This window comes from Pongo abelii, chromosome 12 (genome assembly GCF_028885655.2).
Source record: "Pongo abelii isolate AG06213 chromosome 12, NHGRI_mPonAbe1-v2.0_pri, whole genome shotgun sequence".
Lineage (NCBI taxonomy): Eukaryota > Metazoa > Chordata > Mammalia > Primates > Hominidae > Pongo > Pongo abelii.
The window spans coordinates 26,195,517-26,207,962 of record NC_071997.2 but is presented as its reverse complement, the minus strand read 5'-3'; positions in this window follow the sequence as shown (position 1 = coordinate 26,207,962).

The window sequence follows — 12,446 nt, the reverse complement described above, 5'->3', positions numbered from 1 at the left end:
AGTCTTGCCGTGTCACCCAGTCTGGAGGGCAGTGGCACGATCTCAGCTTACTGCAACATCTGCCTCCCGGTTTCAAGTGATTCTCCTGCCTCAGCCTCTGGAGTAGCTGGGATTACAGGCGCCTGCCACCATGCCCAGCTAATTTTTGTATTTTTAGTAGAGACAGGGTTTCACCATGTTGGCCAGGCTGGCCTCAAACTCCTGATCTCAGGTGATCCACCTGCCTTGGCCTCCCAAAGTGCTGGGATTACAGGTGTGAGCCACCACACCAGGCTTTCATTGTAACTATTTCTATTTATTTATTTATTTATTTACTTATTGAGACAAAGTTTCACTCTTATTGCCCAGGCTGGAGTGCAATGGGGTGATATCAGCTCACTGCAACCTCCACCTCCTGGGTTCAAGCGATTCTCCTGCCTCAGCCTCCGGAGTAGCTAGGAGTGCAGGCATGTGCCCCCATGCCCAGCTAATTTTTGTATTTTTAATAGAGACAGGGTTTCACCATGTTGGCCAGGCTGCCCTCAAACTCCTGACCTCAGGTGATCCGCCTGCCTTGGCCTCCCAAAGTGCTGGGATTACAGGTGTGAGCCACCGCACCCGGCTTTCATTGTAACTATTTCTATTTATTTATTTATTTACTTATTGAGACAAAGTTTTGCTCTTGTTGCCCAGGTTGGAGTGCAATGGAGTGATATCAGCTCACTGCAACCTCCGCCTCCTGGGTTCAAGCGATTCTCCTGCCTCAGCCTCCCCAGTAGCTGGAAATGCAGGCATGTGCCCCCCATGCCCAGCTAATTTTTTGTATTTTTAGTAGAGATGGAGTTTCTTCATGGTGGTCAGGCTGGTCTCAAACTCCCGACGTCAGGTGATCCACCCGCCTCAGCCTCCGAAAGTGCTAGGATTACAGGGATGAGCCATTGCGTCTGGCCCATTGTAACTCTTCCTTTCTTTCCTTTCTTTCCTCTTTTTCCTCTCTTTCTCTCTTTCTTTCTGACGGAGTCTCGCTCTGTCACCCAGGCTGGAGTGCGGTGGCGCCATCGGCTCACTGCAAGCTCCGCCTCCCGAGTTCACGCCATTCTCCTGCCTCAGCCTCCTGAGTAGCTGGCACTATAGGCGCCCGCCACCACGCCCGGCTAATTTTTTTGTGTGTGTATATTTTTTAGTAGAGACGGGGTTTCACCGTGTTAGCCAGGATGGTCTCAATCTCCTGACCTCGTGATCCACCCGCCTCGGCCTCCCAAAGTGCTGGGATTACAGGCATAAGCCACCGTGCCCGGCTAGAGTTTCGCTCTTGTTGCCCAGGCTGGAGTGCAATGGCGCGATCTCGGCTCACTGCAACTTCCACCTCCCAGGTTCAAGTGATTCTTCTGCCTCAGCCTCCCGAGTAGCTGGGATTACAAGCAGGCACCACCACGCCCAGCTGATTTTTGTATTTTTAGTTACTAAAAATACAAAGGATGAAGAGCAGAAGGGAAATCCCCAAATTCAAGCAAGCACGGAAACCCATGATTAGAGACGGGGTTTTGCCATGTTGGCCAGGATGGTTTCAATCTTTTGACCTTGTGATCCGCCCACCTCTGCCTCCCAAAGTGCTGGGATTATAGGCGTGAGCCACCGTGCCCGGCCCATTGTAACCCTATATATACGTTTAAAAATGTCCTTTGGAGACTTAGAACTTCTAAATTATTTATTTTTTTACATAAGGGCACTTAAATGAAAGGTGATTAAAAATACATCTCTCCGGCCGGGCGCGGTGGCTCACGCCTGTAATCCCAGCACTTTGGGAGGCCGAGGTGGGCAGATCACGAGGTCAGGAGATCGAGACCATCCTGGCTAACACGGTGAAACCCGGTCTCTACTAGAAATACAAAAAACTAGCCAGGCATGGTGGTGGGCGCCTGTAGTCCCAGCTACTCAGGAGGCTGAGGCAGGAGAATGGGGTGAACCCAGGAGGCGGAGCTTGCAGTGAGCCAAGATGTCACCACTGCACTCCAGCCTGGGCGACAGAGGGAGACTGTCTCAAACAAAACAAAACAAAACAAAACAAAAATCTCTCCTACATTGCTGTCTGCAAAACATCAGATGTTATGAATGTTAGACTGCATCTCAATGGTAGACCTTCACTGACAGGTTTACTTACATCAATCATGAAAATTCTGTTTGTAGGCTGGGTACAGTGGCTCATGCCTGTAATCCCAACACTTTGGGAGGCCAAGGCGGGCGGATCACGAGGTCAGGAATTTGAGACCAGCCTGGCCAACTTGGCAAAATCGCATCACTACTAAAAACACAAACATTAGCTGGGCCTGGTGGTGAGCACTTGTAATCCCAGCTACTAGGGAGGCTGAGTCAGGAGAATTGCTTGAACCTGGGAGGTGGAGGTTGCAGTGAGTGGAGATCGCGCCACTGCACTCCAGCCTGGGCAACAGAGTGAGACTGTCTCAAAAAAAAAAAAAAAAAAAAGATAAAAAAGAGAGAGAGAAAATTCTGTCAATACAGAAGTGAATTGTGGACATAAAATGGTCATGCCATTTGGTTAATGGCACTAGGCAGCATTTATGTAAAAACTAATGACAAAAATTCACAGCTAGTGATAAACAAACAAACAAAATTGGCATGGCTTCCAGCTGAGCTCACCTTCACCCCACTCACCGTGTAAATGGGGTCATCCTCTGAGTTAACACAGTGGAATCCCCCTCCTGTCTCTCTCTCATGCCTGTCGGTTCTCCCCCAGCAATAGTCCCTGGAGTGGCCCCTATTAAGGGCCTTGACATCCACTCCCACACTCAATTTTACAACCACCTCCTTTGGGACTCCCTGTTTCACACCCCTCCTGTCTCTGGCCTCTGTTCCTTGAGTCCTGAACCTGAACTAGATTCTGTCCCGCCCTGTAAGGTCCTCCTCAGGCTGGCTGACACCTAGGAGTCCTGCACTTGCCCACTGATAAGCGACATCTCAGGCCTCAAGCATTCATGCCTTTGCACATTTTATTCCCTTTTCCTTGAATGCTTTTTCTCCTCTTGGAGATAAACAGTAAATTCGGACTCAAATTTCAAGACTTTGGGCAAATGTTACCTTGCCTGAGGTCATCGGACCCCTTCAGGCAGAGTCCCCATGTCACTTCTGTGTGCTCCTGCAGCCTCCGGGCACACCTCCATTGTGGGGTTGAGTACATGGAAAGGTTATTATCTTTTTGCACATGTTTTGAGTCTAGGCAGTGTGGCAGGTGCTCAGTCTTTGTTGAACGACTGCATAATGAAGGGTGCATTATACAGGACAATTGTTTCTCCATCTTCTGATATACCTGGTTATTCAAACCTATATCCATTTTGTTACATAATGTCCTTGTATAAAATCACACATGATAAATTACTTTTGGAATTGAAAATAAGGAAAAACACATTATTTCCTTCTACTGTAGAAACTCTACGTTATAAAGAGAAGCACGGAGTCCTTTGCGTTCCCCACCCCCTTCCCTTCTTCTCTTGCTTCCAAGAAGCTTAGAGCCAGGTTTAATGTTCATTCACAATAATCACATTAGCCTTCCTGAACAGAATTTGGCTTTTCCTGCTCTTTCTGGTTTAGATTTTCTATCTTTTCTCTAGTAACCTCTTTGAAATCAGGCAGTGGAATATGGAGGGGAAGGAATGGGTTCTGTAATCAGAGAAACATGCATTCAAATGGCCCTGCACCTCGTGGCTGTGCAACTTGAGCAATTTACTTAACCTCTCTGAACCTCCAATTTCCCTTTTATAGGGTGATTATAGGGAATAAGTTAAAATGTATGTACTGTATATAGCACATAGTAGAGGATCAAAACATGATGATTACACAAATTGGGGCTATAAGTGAAAAAAATAATTGAAAGTGCCACTCCAGGCTGGCCTCTGGAAGAATAAGCAGCCATTCACATGGGATGACTTGGGAAGGAGCAAGGCCAACTTGCAGCCCATCTCCCCCAAGTCGGTCCCATCACTAGGATCACTATCCAAGGGACTGTTTGAAAGATGCCTTCTTAACTGAGCTGAGAGACCAGCTCACCAGGAGTGGGCACATATAGCACGTGGTTCTGCAAAGCAGGGCAGAGGGAAGAGAAATCCTCAGAGGAGGAAGAGGAGGAGGAGAAGGGAAGGGATGGAGGGAGAGGAGGAAGAAGAGGAGGAGATTGGGGAGGTCCTTGGCTGGATGTGGCCAGGCCCTGCAAGGGTCCTCTGTGCTGGGGTTGCTGAACTACCTAAAGCAGCCCTGTTTGCCAAAACTCCTTTTCTGTTCCTTCCAGGGTCTTCTGGGAGGAATGTGGAGGGTCTCAAGGACACAGAGCCTGAACACAAAGAAGTTAGGGCAGTGGATCCCTAAAGTGAGGGCAAAACCCCGAGAGATGAGGGGAGAGACAGGCCAGTAGCAACAAGAGCCCCAGGCTGGAATCCCGGCTCTCATAACCCAGTGCCTGGCCCTGAACCTGGCAGAGGGGCTGCCAAGCCTCAGTTTCTTCATCTGAAAAATGAATCTAGTAACAGTGCCCTCCAGCCTGCTGTGAAGATCAAATGAGGTCAGGTTTCTGGAGGCAATTTGCATACTGAACGAGGGTTATTCTTGTGTAAGTTATTATCCAGTTTTGCCTGGGGCTGGATCTGTCTCTTTATATTAAACTTTCAAATGGTGCGTATTAAAATGGACCTACCTATATAGATTTAAAACATGTTAAATCGCAGTAGTTCTGCAAAGAACCGTAAGGAGTTTGGAGGGGATTCTTTCTACATCTTCAACAGCCTTTTTTTGTTGTTGTTGTTTTTTTAGACAGGGTCTAGCTCTGTTGCCCAGGCTGGTGTGCAGTGGTGCAATCACAGCTCACTGCAGCCTCGCCCTTCTGGGCTCAAGCGATCTTCCTGCCTCAGCCTCCTGAGTAGCTGGGACCAGAGGCACATGCCACCACACCTGGTTAGTTTTTAAATTTTTTGTAGAGGTGGGGTCTCATTATGTTGCCCAGGCTGGTCTCCTGGACTTAAGCCCTCCTCCCGCCTCAGCCTTCCAAAGTGCTGGGATTACAGGCACATGCCACCATGTCCTGGTGTCAGTAGCCCTTTTGACAGATAACTGGAAGTCAGATGAATGAATGGGCCCAAACTCCTGCAGGAATTTATCAAAAGAAGCAAAGGCAAAGTAGTAATTATTTTCTGCTCCTTCCAGGGGTCTTCCCCTTGCTGGGAAGAGACTGCCAACCCCCAAGGTGGCTGCCTTCCCACCCATCATATCCTGGCCTCAGAAGAGGGGCTCCTCAGGGGACGGCCATCCCAGCCACACTCTGGCAAAGCTCAGTTCAGCTCTACTGCCCTCTTTCCTGGAGAACCACACAGGAGGATCATTAATTAGTTATTCGTGATGCCTAATTAAAAATCAGTTCCCCAGAAGTCTAGGGTGTGAGTTTTCGTTGATAACAGGGTTGGTTTAGAATAAGACAAAATAATTTATATAAGCAGCCTAACTCAATGCCAGGTGCAAGGCCGGGGCTCAACCAGTATTTGTTGAGTGTGAATCCGAGGGCTGAAATCTCCTAATGGGAATACGCATGTGCGCACACACACAGACACACACACCCACACCCACAGAGAGAGAGAGAGAGACAGAGAGAGAGAGAGAGAGAGAGAAACATGCCCAGGACAGATCTCTTCTCAAAGCAAAACGTGGAAAATGATTTTTGTGGCTGGTGGTTCTGAGCAGAGTTGTTCCCAATACACAGAGTGGTTCTCAATACACACATCTGCAGTGTCTCCACCATGGAAAGATCTGACTGTCGGACTGAGGTCGGTTAGATAGAGTGGTTGTGGCCTCCCTTAAAGGGGAACGAACTTGATCGATTGGCAACTGCATAAATTTCATCAGGCTCCTGGTTAGAATATCCCGCAGCAAAGAGGATGAAGAGCAGAAGGGAAATCCCCAAATTCAAGCAAGCACAGAAACCCATGATTAGTGTCCTTGGGCTGACCTACGCTCATTTTAGTGCTAAAAACCACACAGGCCAGACGTGGTGGCTCACACCTGTAATCCCAGCACTTTGGGAGGCCAAGGTGGACAGATCACGAGGTCAAGAGATTGAGACCATCCTAGCCAACATGGTGAAATCCCGTCTCTACTAAAAATACAAAAATTAGCCAGGCGTGGTGGCAGGCGCCTATAGTCCCAGCTACTCGGGAGGCTGAGGCAGGAGAATTGATTGAACCCAGGAGGCAGAGATTGCAGTGAGCTGAGATCGTGCCACTGCACTCCAGCCTGGTGACAGAGCAAGACTCTGTCTCAAAAAAATAAATAAAAAACACACCCCGGGTGGAGAATTAAAATGCTAATGAGATGTGTGTACTAGCATGTACAGCAGTAGCACATGCACACCGAGGGTACCCCGCAACATGCTTAACAGCAATGCCCATTCGCACCCTTTTATGAATAATCATGTAAATTTCCCATATAGGGAAGCACCTCACTGCCAGACAACTCTGTCTCACTTCTGAGCAGCCCGCTCTGGCCCAGCCGTCCCAGTATACCTTCGCTTTGCAATAAACTTCTTTACCTACTTTTGCTTTGTACTTGCTCTCAAATTCTTTTGTGCAGCAGTCAAGAACCTGAATCGGCCCAATGACACCATAAGTTGGCAACTGCAGCAGGACCTGGGTAAACTGAGTCAAGAGGTAAGAATGATTTCACCATCTCATGGCTATAGGTCTAATCTTCTTCCTTTCTTTATATCCTCCTTTTGGCCACCTGAGAATTCCCTTCAGCTAAGACTGTCATGCTCCATCCAACTGGTTTCCAGTTCACCTGTGGGTGACTCATGGAGATGGGAAAGTTAGACTCTCCCCAAGTAGCGTGTGGCTGTCTTAGTCCAGCCTGACAGCTGGCACATATGAAAGTGACAGGGAACAAGCCCGGGCTGCATAATGCCAGGTGACCTTTCAATCCGTCTTCTGCTGCTGATGATAACCATTACTTTTGTTCTTTAATCCCTTATGGGTGGGGTGATGAATTTTATTCCTTAATCTCCCAATTGGTTTCTTGGGTGAATCCTGTCAAAAGTCTTGTCTGTCAGGAACACATTAGATTGTATGAACATTTTTATCGTGACCAAGTAAAAGATCTCAAAATTAGGGATCTCAGCCTTTTTGTATCCCTAATCAGACAACTTTGTCAATGTTTTAAAGCAAAAATCAGGCAAATAGAAAATGGGCCTTTCTTTTCTTTCTTTCTTTTTTTTTTGAGACAGAATTTCGCTCTTGTTGCCCAGGCTGGAGTGCAATGGTGCGATCTCGACTCACTGCAACCTCCGCCTCCTGGGTTCAAGTGATTGTCCCACCTCAGCCTCCCGAGTAGCTGGGATCACAGGCATGTGCCACCATGCCTGGCTAATTTTGTATTTTTAGTAGAGACGGGATTTCTCCATGTTGGTCAGGCTGGTCTCAAACTCCTGACCTCAGGTGATCTGCCCAACTTGACCTCCCAAAGTGTTGGGATTACAGGGATGAGCCACGCACCTGGCCGAAAACGGGCCTTTCAATCAATTAATTCTCCCCCAACCCTAGTAGGCTTGGCTATTTTCCAGATCCTTAAGTTGCTCTTTTTTCCCCTGCTTCATTTTCCCTTCATACAGTTGCTCTTTAAGAGAGGAAAATGGGATGTAGAGAGATCATGGTACCATAGAAATGTCAGCTCTAGGGCTGCCCACCCAAGTCCTGAGCCTTTAATAAGAGAACATCAGACGTACAGAAAAGGCCAGAAGAGTCTAAGCCCAGGAAAAGACTCCCTCAGCTAAATGAGGAAAAGAAATTTATCTGCCTCATTCCACATTGGTCACTCACCAATAACTGTAAAGACAGGGACTAGAAGTGGTACCTCTCCTTGTGGGAAAACTGGTAAAACCACTTTCGGGAAGACTGGCCATCAAGGTACGCTTGACACCAGGGACAGCGGGGCCTGGGAAGCCCAAGCGAAAGTAAGGGGACGCCCAAGCTAAATTTTGTCTCTTCAGGCTTACAGCCTTCTTCATTTTTTTTTTTTTTTTTTTTTTTTTTGACATTAGGCTACTAATCAAGATGGGTAACTGATATGGTTTGGGTCTGTGTCCCCACCCAAATCTCATGTTGAATTGCTATTGCCAATGTTGGGGGAGGGACCTGGTGGGAGGTGATTGGATCATGGGGGCTATTTCCTCCTTGCTATTCTTATGATAGTGAGTTTTCACGAGATCTGATGGTTTAAAAGTGTGTGGCACTTCCCCCTTCACTCTCTTTCTCTCTCTCCTATCACCATGTGAAGATGTACTTGCTTCTCCTTTACCTTCTGCCATGATTGTAAGTTCCTGAGGCCTCCCCAGCCATGCCTCCTGTACAGCCTGTGGAACTGTGAGTCAATTAAACCTCTTTTCTTTATAAATTACCCAGTCTCAGGTAGTTCTTTATAGCGGTATGAGAGCGGACTAATGCGGTAACCAACCCCTGCTCACTGTCCCCTCAGGTGCGTTCTCCAAAATTGGTCTTATTTTAAACTGAATGGACTAGAAAAAAAGAGACTTCTCTTCTTTTGTAGTACGGCAGGGCCTAAAACAATAGCATTTTATTTATTTATTTATTTATTTATTTTTTGAGACTGACCCTCGCTCTGTCGCCCAGGCTGGAGTGCAGTGGCGCAATCTCTGCTCACTGCAAGCTCCACTTCCCGGGTTCACGCCATTCTCTTGCTTCAGCCTCCCGAATAGCTGGGACTACAGGCGCCTGCCACACGCCCGGCTCATTTTTTGTATTTTTAGTAGAGACGGGGTTTCACCGTGTTAGCCAGGATGGTCTCGATCTCCTGACCTCGTGATCCGCCCGCCTCGGCCTCCCAAAGTGCTGGGATTACCGGCGTGAGCCACCACGCCCGGACCAACAATACCATTTTATAATTAAACCTTTTTATAAAAGGAAAGGAAGGTCAGACATTCCCCAAGGGCCCAGGGCAACCTGACATTATTCCTCCCTCTAACCAAACGGTTTTATATTAAGACAAGTCTCTGCCAGACGCAGTGGCTCATGCCTGTAATCACTTTGGGACTTTGGGAGGCCAAAGTGGGAGGCTGTCTTGAGCTCAGGAGACCAGCCTGGGCACCATAGTGAGGCCTTATCTCTATTAAAAAAAAAAAAAATTAAAACCCACAAGTGTCTTAGAGACCAGTGACAAATATGTTATGCTCATGTTGTTCAGAAGGGTTCAAGGGAATCTGATGTAATTCATGACACTGTATTAGGAAGTATGCCTCCCACTAACAGCTCTCCTTCTTCAAATCTAGTCCAAGGATCATTCCTCAAACCTCTAGAGCCTCTACTCCTTTTAGTGGTCCTTCCTCACCAGACTTGCAGTCTTCTACTGCACCTCCTCCATATCAACCTGTTCACCTAGCACTCCCAGAAGGGCCCAGTCGCGCTAGGACACCCACTCAAACCAGAAAACAGGCTACTCCCTTGTAGGGAATTAACTAACAAAGAGGCAGGGACCATTTGAGTTCACATTCTTTTCTCAATGTCAGACTTAGCCCAAAGACTAAGCAGTTACCAGTTGATGTCATGCATTGCAGGGGACACCAAAGAGGGAACTCTACAACAATTAAAAAAAAAAATGATAATTTAGCAAATGCAACTGCTAAACAGGCTGCATCCCTTCCATTTGTAGCAGGGGCTCCCATCCCAGAAACTATGGCTCCTGAGCTAGTGTCTGCAGACACACAAACTGAAAGGGAGTGGGCAACTGAACGGGGATAATACCAAGACCCTAATGATGGTGGACCCAAAATTCAAAATTTTTTTTTTTGAGATGGAGTCTTGCTCTGTTGCCCAGGCTGGAATGCAGTGGCGCGATCTCGGCTCACCGTAAGCTCCGCCTCCCGGGTTCACACCATTCTCCTGCCTCAGCCTCCCGAGTAGCTGGGAATACAGGTGCCCACCACCACACCTGGCTAATTTTTTTGAACTTTTAGTAGAGACGGGGTTTCACCATGTTAGCCAGGATGGTCTCGATCTCGTGACCTCGTAATCTGCCCACCTCAGCCTCCCAAAGTGCTGGGATTACAGGCATGAGCCACCGTGCCCGGCCCTGAAATTCAAAAATTTTAATACCTCAAGGTCATCAATGCAAATTAATCAAAGGGGGTTACAGACACCTAGGAAGGGGCTCTCTAACGCTTTGGTCACATGAACCCTTAAGGGAATAGGCTTAGCTACTACTGCAAAAGCAGACACTAGAGTGAGACCACTTTACTCTATCAATAACCCAGAAAGGAAAATAAGGCCACTTCCATTACTGTTGCCAGTACAGAGGAGAGGAAGGTACCCAGGGGAAGACAGGCAGTTAGACTTTCCCTAAGTTCCACCAGTACAAAGATTTAAGCACTTACTGGTCTCTACAGATACTTTCATGGGATGGAGTGAAGCCTACTCCACCAAAACAGAAAAGGCACAAGTGCCTCTTAAAGGAAATCATTCCCCGATTTGAGCTACCTACGTCACTCCGAAGCGACAACGGCCCCTCCTTTGTTTCCAAAATAACCCAGCAAGCGCTACCACTCTAGGAGTAAGTGATCATTTACATGCTTCCTGGAGACCTCCATCCTCAGGAAAGCTAGAAAAAGCTAATCGTAAAGAAAACTCTGGCAAAGCTCTGGCAAGAGACTTCTGAGTCCTTATTAAAGTGATTGCCTCTAGCGTTCCTCCAAGAGTGGCTCCCAAGACCAATTTCCAACCCAGCCCCTTTGAACTATTATATGGTCCTTTTGAGTCTTCACAGGAGTGCCTTGTAAAGGCATTAGGAAAATATACCAATGTAGACGCTGTCTCTGAGGCAGGTCAGATTCTTCTGGGGACTCATTTTGTTAGTCAATCTGCTCCAGATATTAAGAGAAGGTTACAAAAACTGGCTGTAAGTCTCCAGGCACCAATGAATGAGCTACTTAATGTAGCCTTTGAAGTCTTCTATAACGAGACAGTAGAAGAGGCTAAAAAGTGAAAGAGGGAAGAGGCAAGAGACATAAGCCAGGCCTCCGATTACTGGCCCTCGCTATCAGAGAGAACAAGCCAGTCCAGACCAAGCCCCAGTCTGGGGACACCTGCTACACTTAAAACCAGGACACTGGCCCCAAAACTGCCAGACCAAGGGTCAAAATGCCCAAAAGTCTGCTCCACCTAGACCATATCCACAATGCAGAGATGCCAGTCACCAGAAGCAGGACTGCCCCCAACTCCGGAGGGAGACAGGGGCTTCCAATTCCTTGATGGCCCTGACTAAAGACTGAGGAGACCCAAGGCTAACACTGGCTGTCATTCAGTCCCCATTACCACAGAGGAATCCAGTGACCCTGGACGTGGCAGGTATAGCTAATTTTCTATTACATACAGGGACCAGCCTGTCAGTCCTCACATTTTGCCTTTGACCCTAGTAGGCCAAACACTGCACTGCCACAGGAATTGATGAAAAACCCAGACCAGATACTTTACCCAACCTTTTTACCTTTTTTTTGAGACGGAGTCTCACTCTGTTGCCCAGGCTGGAGTGCAGTGGCGCCATCTGGGCTCACTGCAAGCTCCGCCTCCCGGGTTCACCCCATTCTCCTGCCTCAGCCTCCCGAGTAGCTGGGACTACAAGTGCCCGCCATCACACCTGGCTAATTTTTTGTATTTTTAGTAGAGACGGGGTTTCATCGTGTTGGCCAGGATGGTCTTGATCTCCTGATCCCGTGATCCGCCCGCCTTGGCTTCCCAAAGTGCTGGGATTACAGGCGTGAGCCACCGTGCTCAGCCACCCAACCTTTAATTTGCAGACTCGAGGACGTGAATGCCTAACTCCCTTGTTGCTACCCTCGTTGGGGGCTTCTTTAAAACCAAGAAACCAACTGAACCCCTTCTCATAGGAGCACTCTCAAAAGCCCAGCTGACCACCATAACACACCATAGTCCAGAGAATCCAAGACATTGCCAGCTGGGTGCATCTCTCTAGGATAAAAACTGTTTCCCTTACATTTCCACAGGACTCTTCATCAACAACTAAAGATTAAAAATCCTTTTGTAAGCCTATAGAAGACCTAACATTCATTTTCAAGAAAAGATACCAACACCCCAAATAAAGAGATTAATATTACTTTAACATAAGGTAGTCCTATCTCAGGTCTCCTATTTGTAGGAGCTCTTTTTGTTCTTCTGCTTGCTGAATAATGATGTGATGCTTCATTCTGCTACCTTTCATGGGACCTACAATAGCCATCTTATTACTACTGACCTTTGGTCCATGCTTGTTTAAGCTCCTTTAAAGTCTGTGTCTTCTAGGTTAAACAATTCCTAGATTGATAAGTTATGCAAGGATTTCAACTTATCACAGTGGAGGATATGACCCCTATCACTTTAAATCAGGCAAGAAGAGACTTTCGGGCCCTGGTCCTG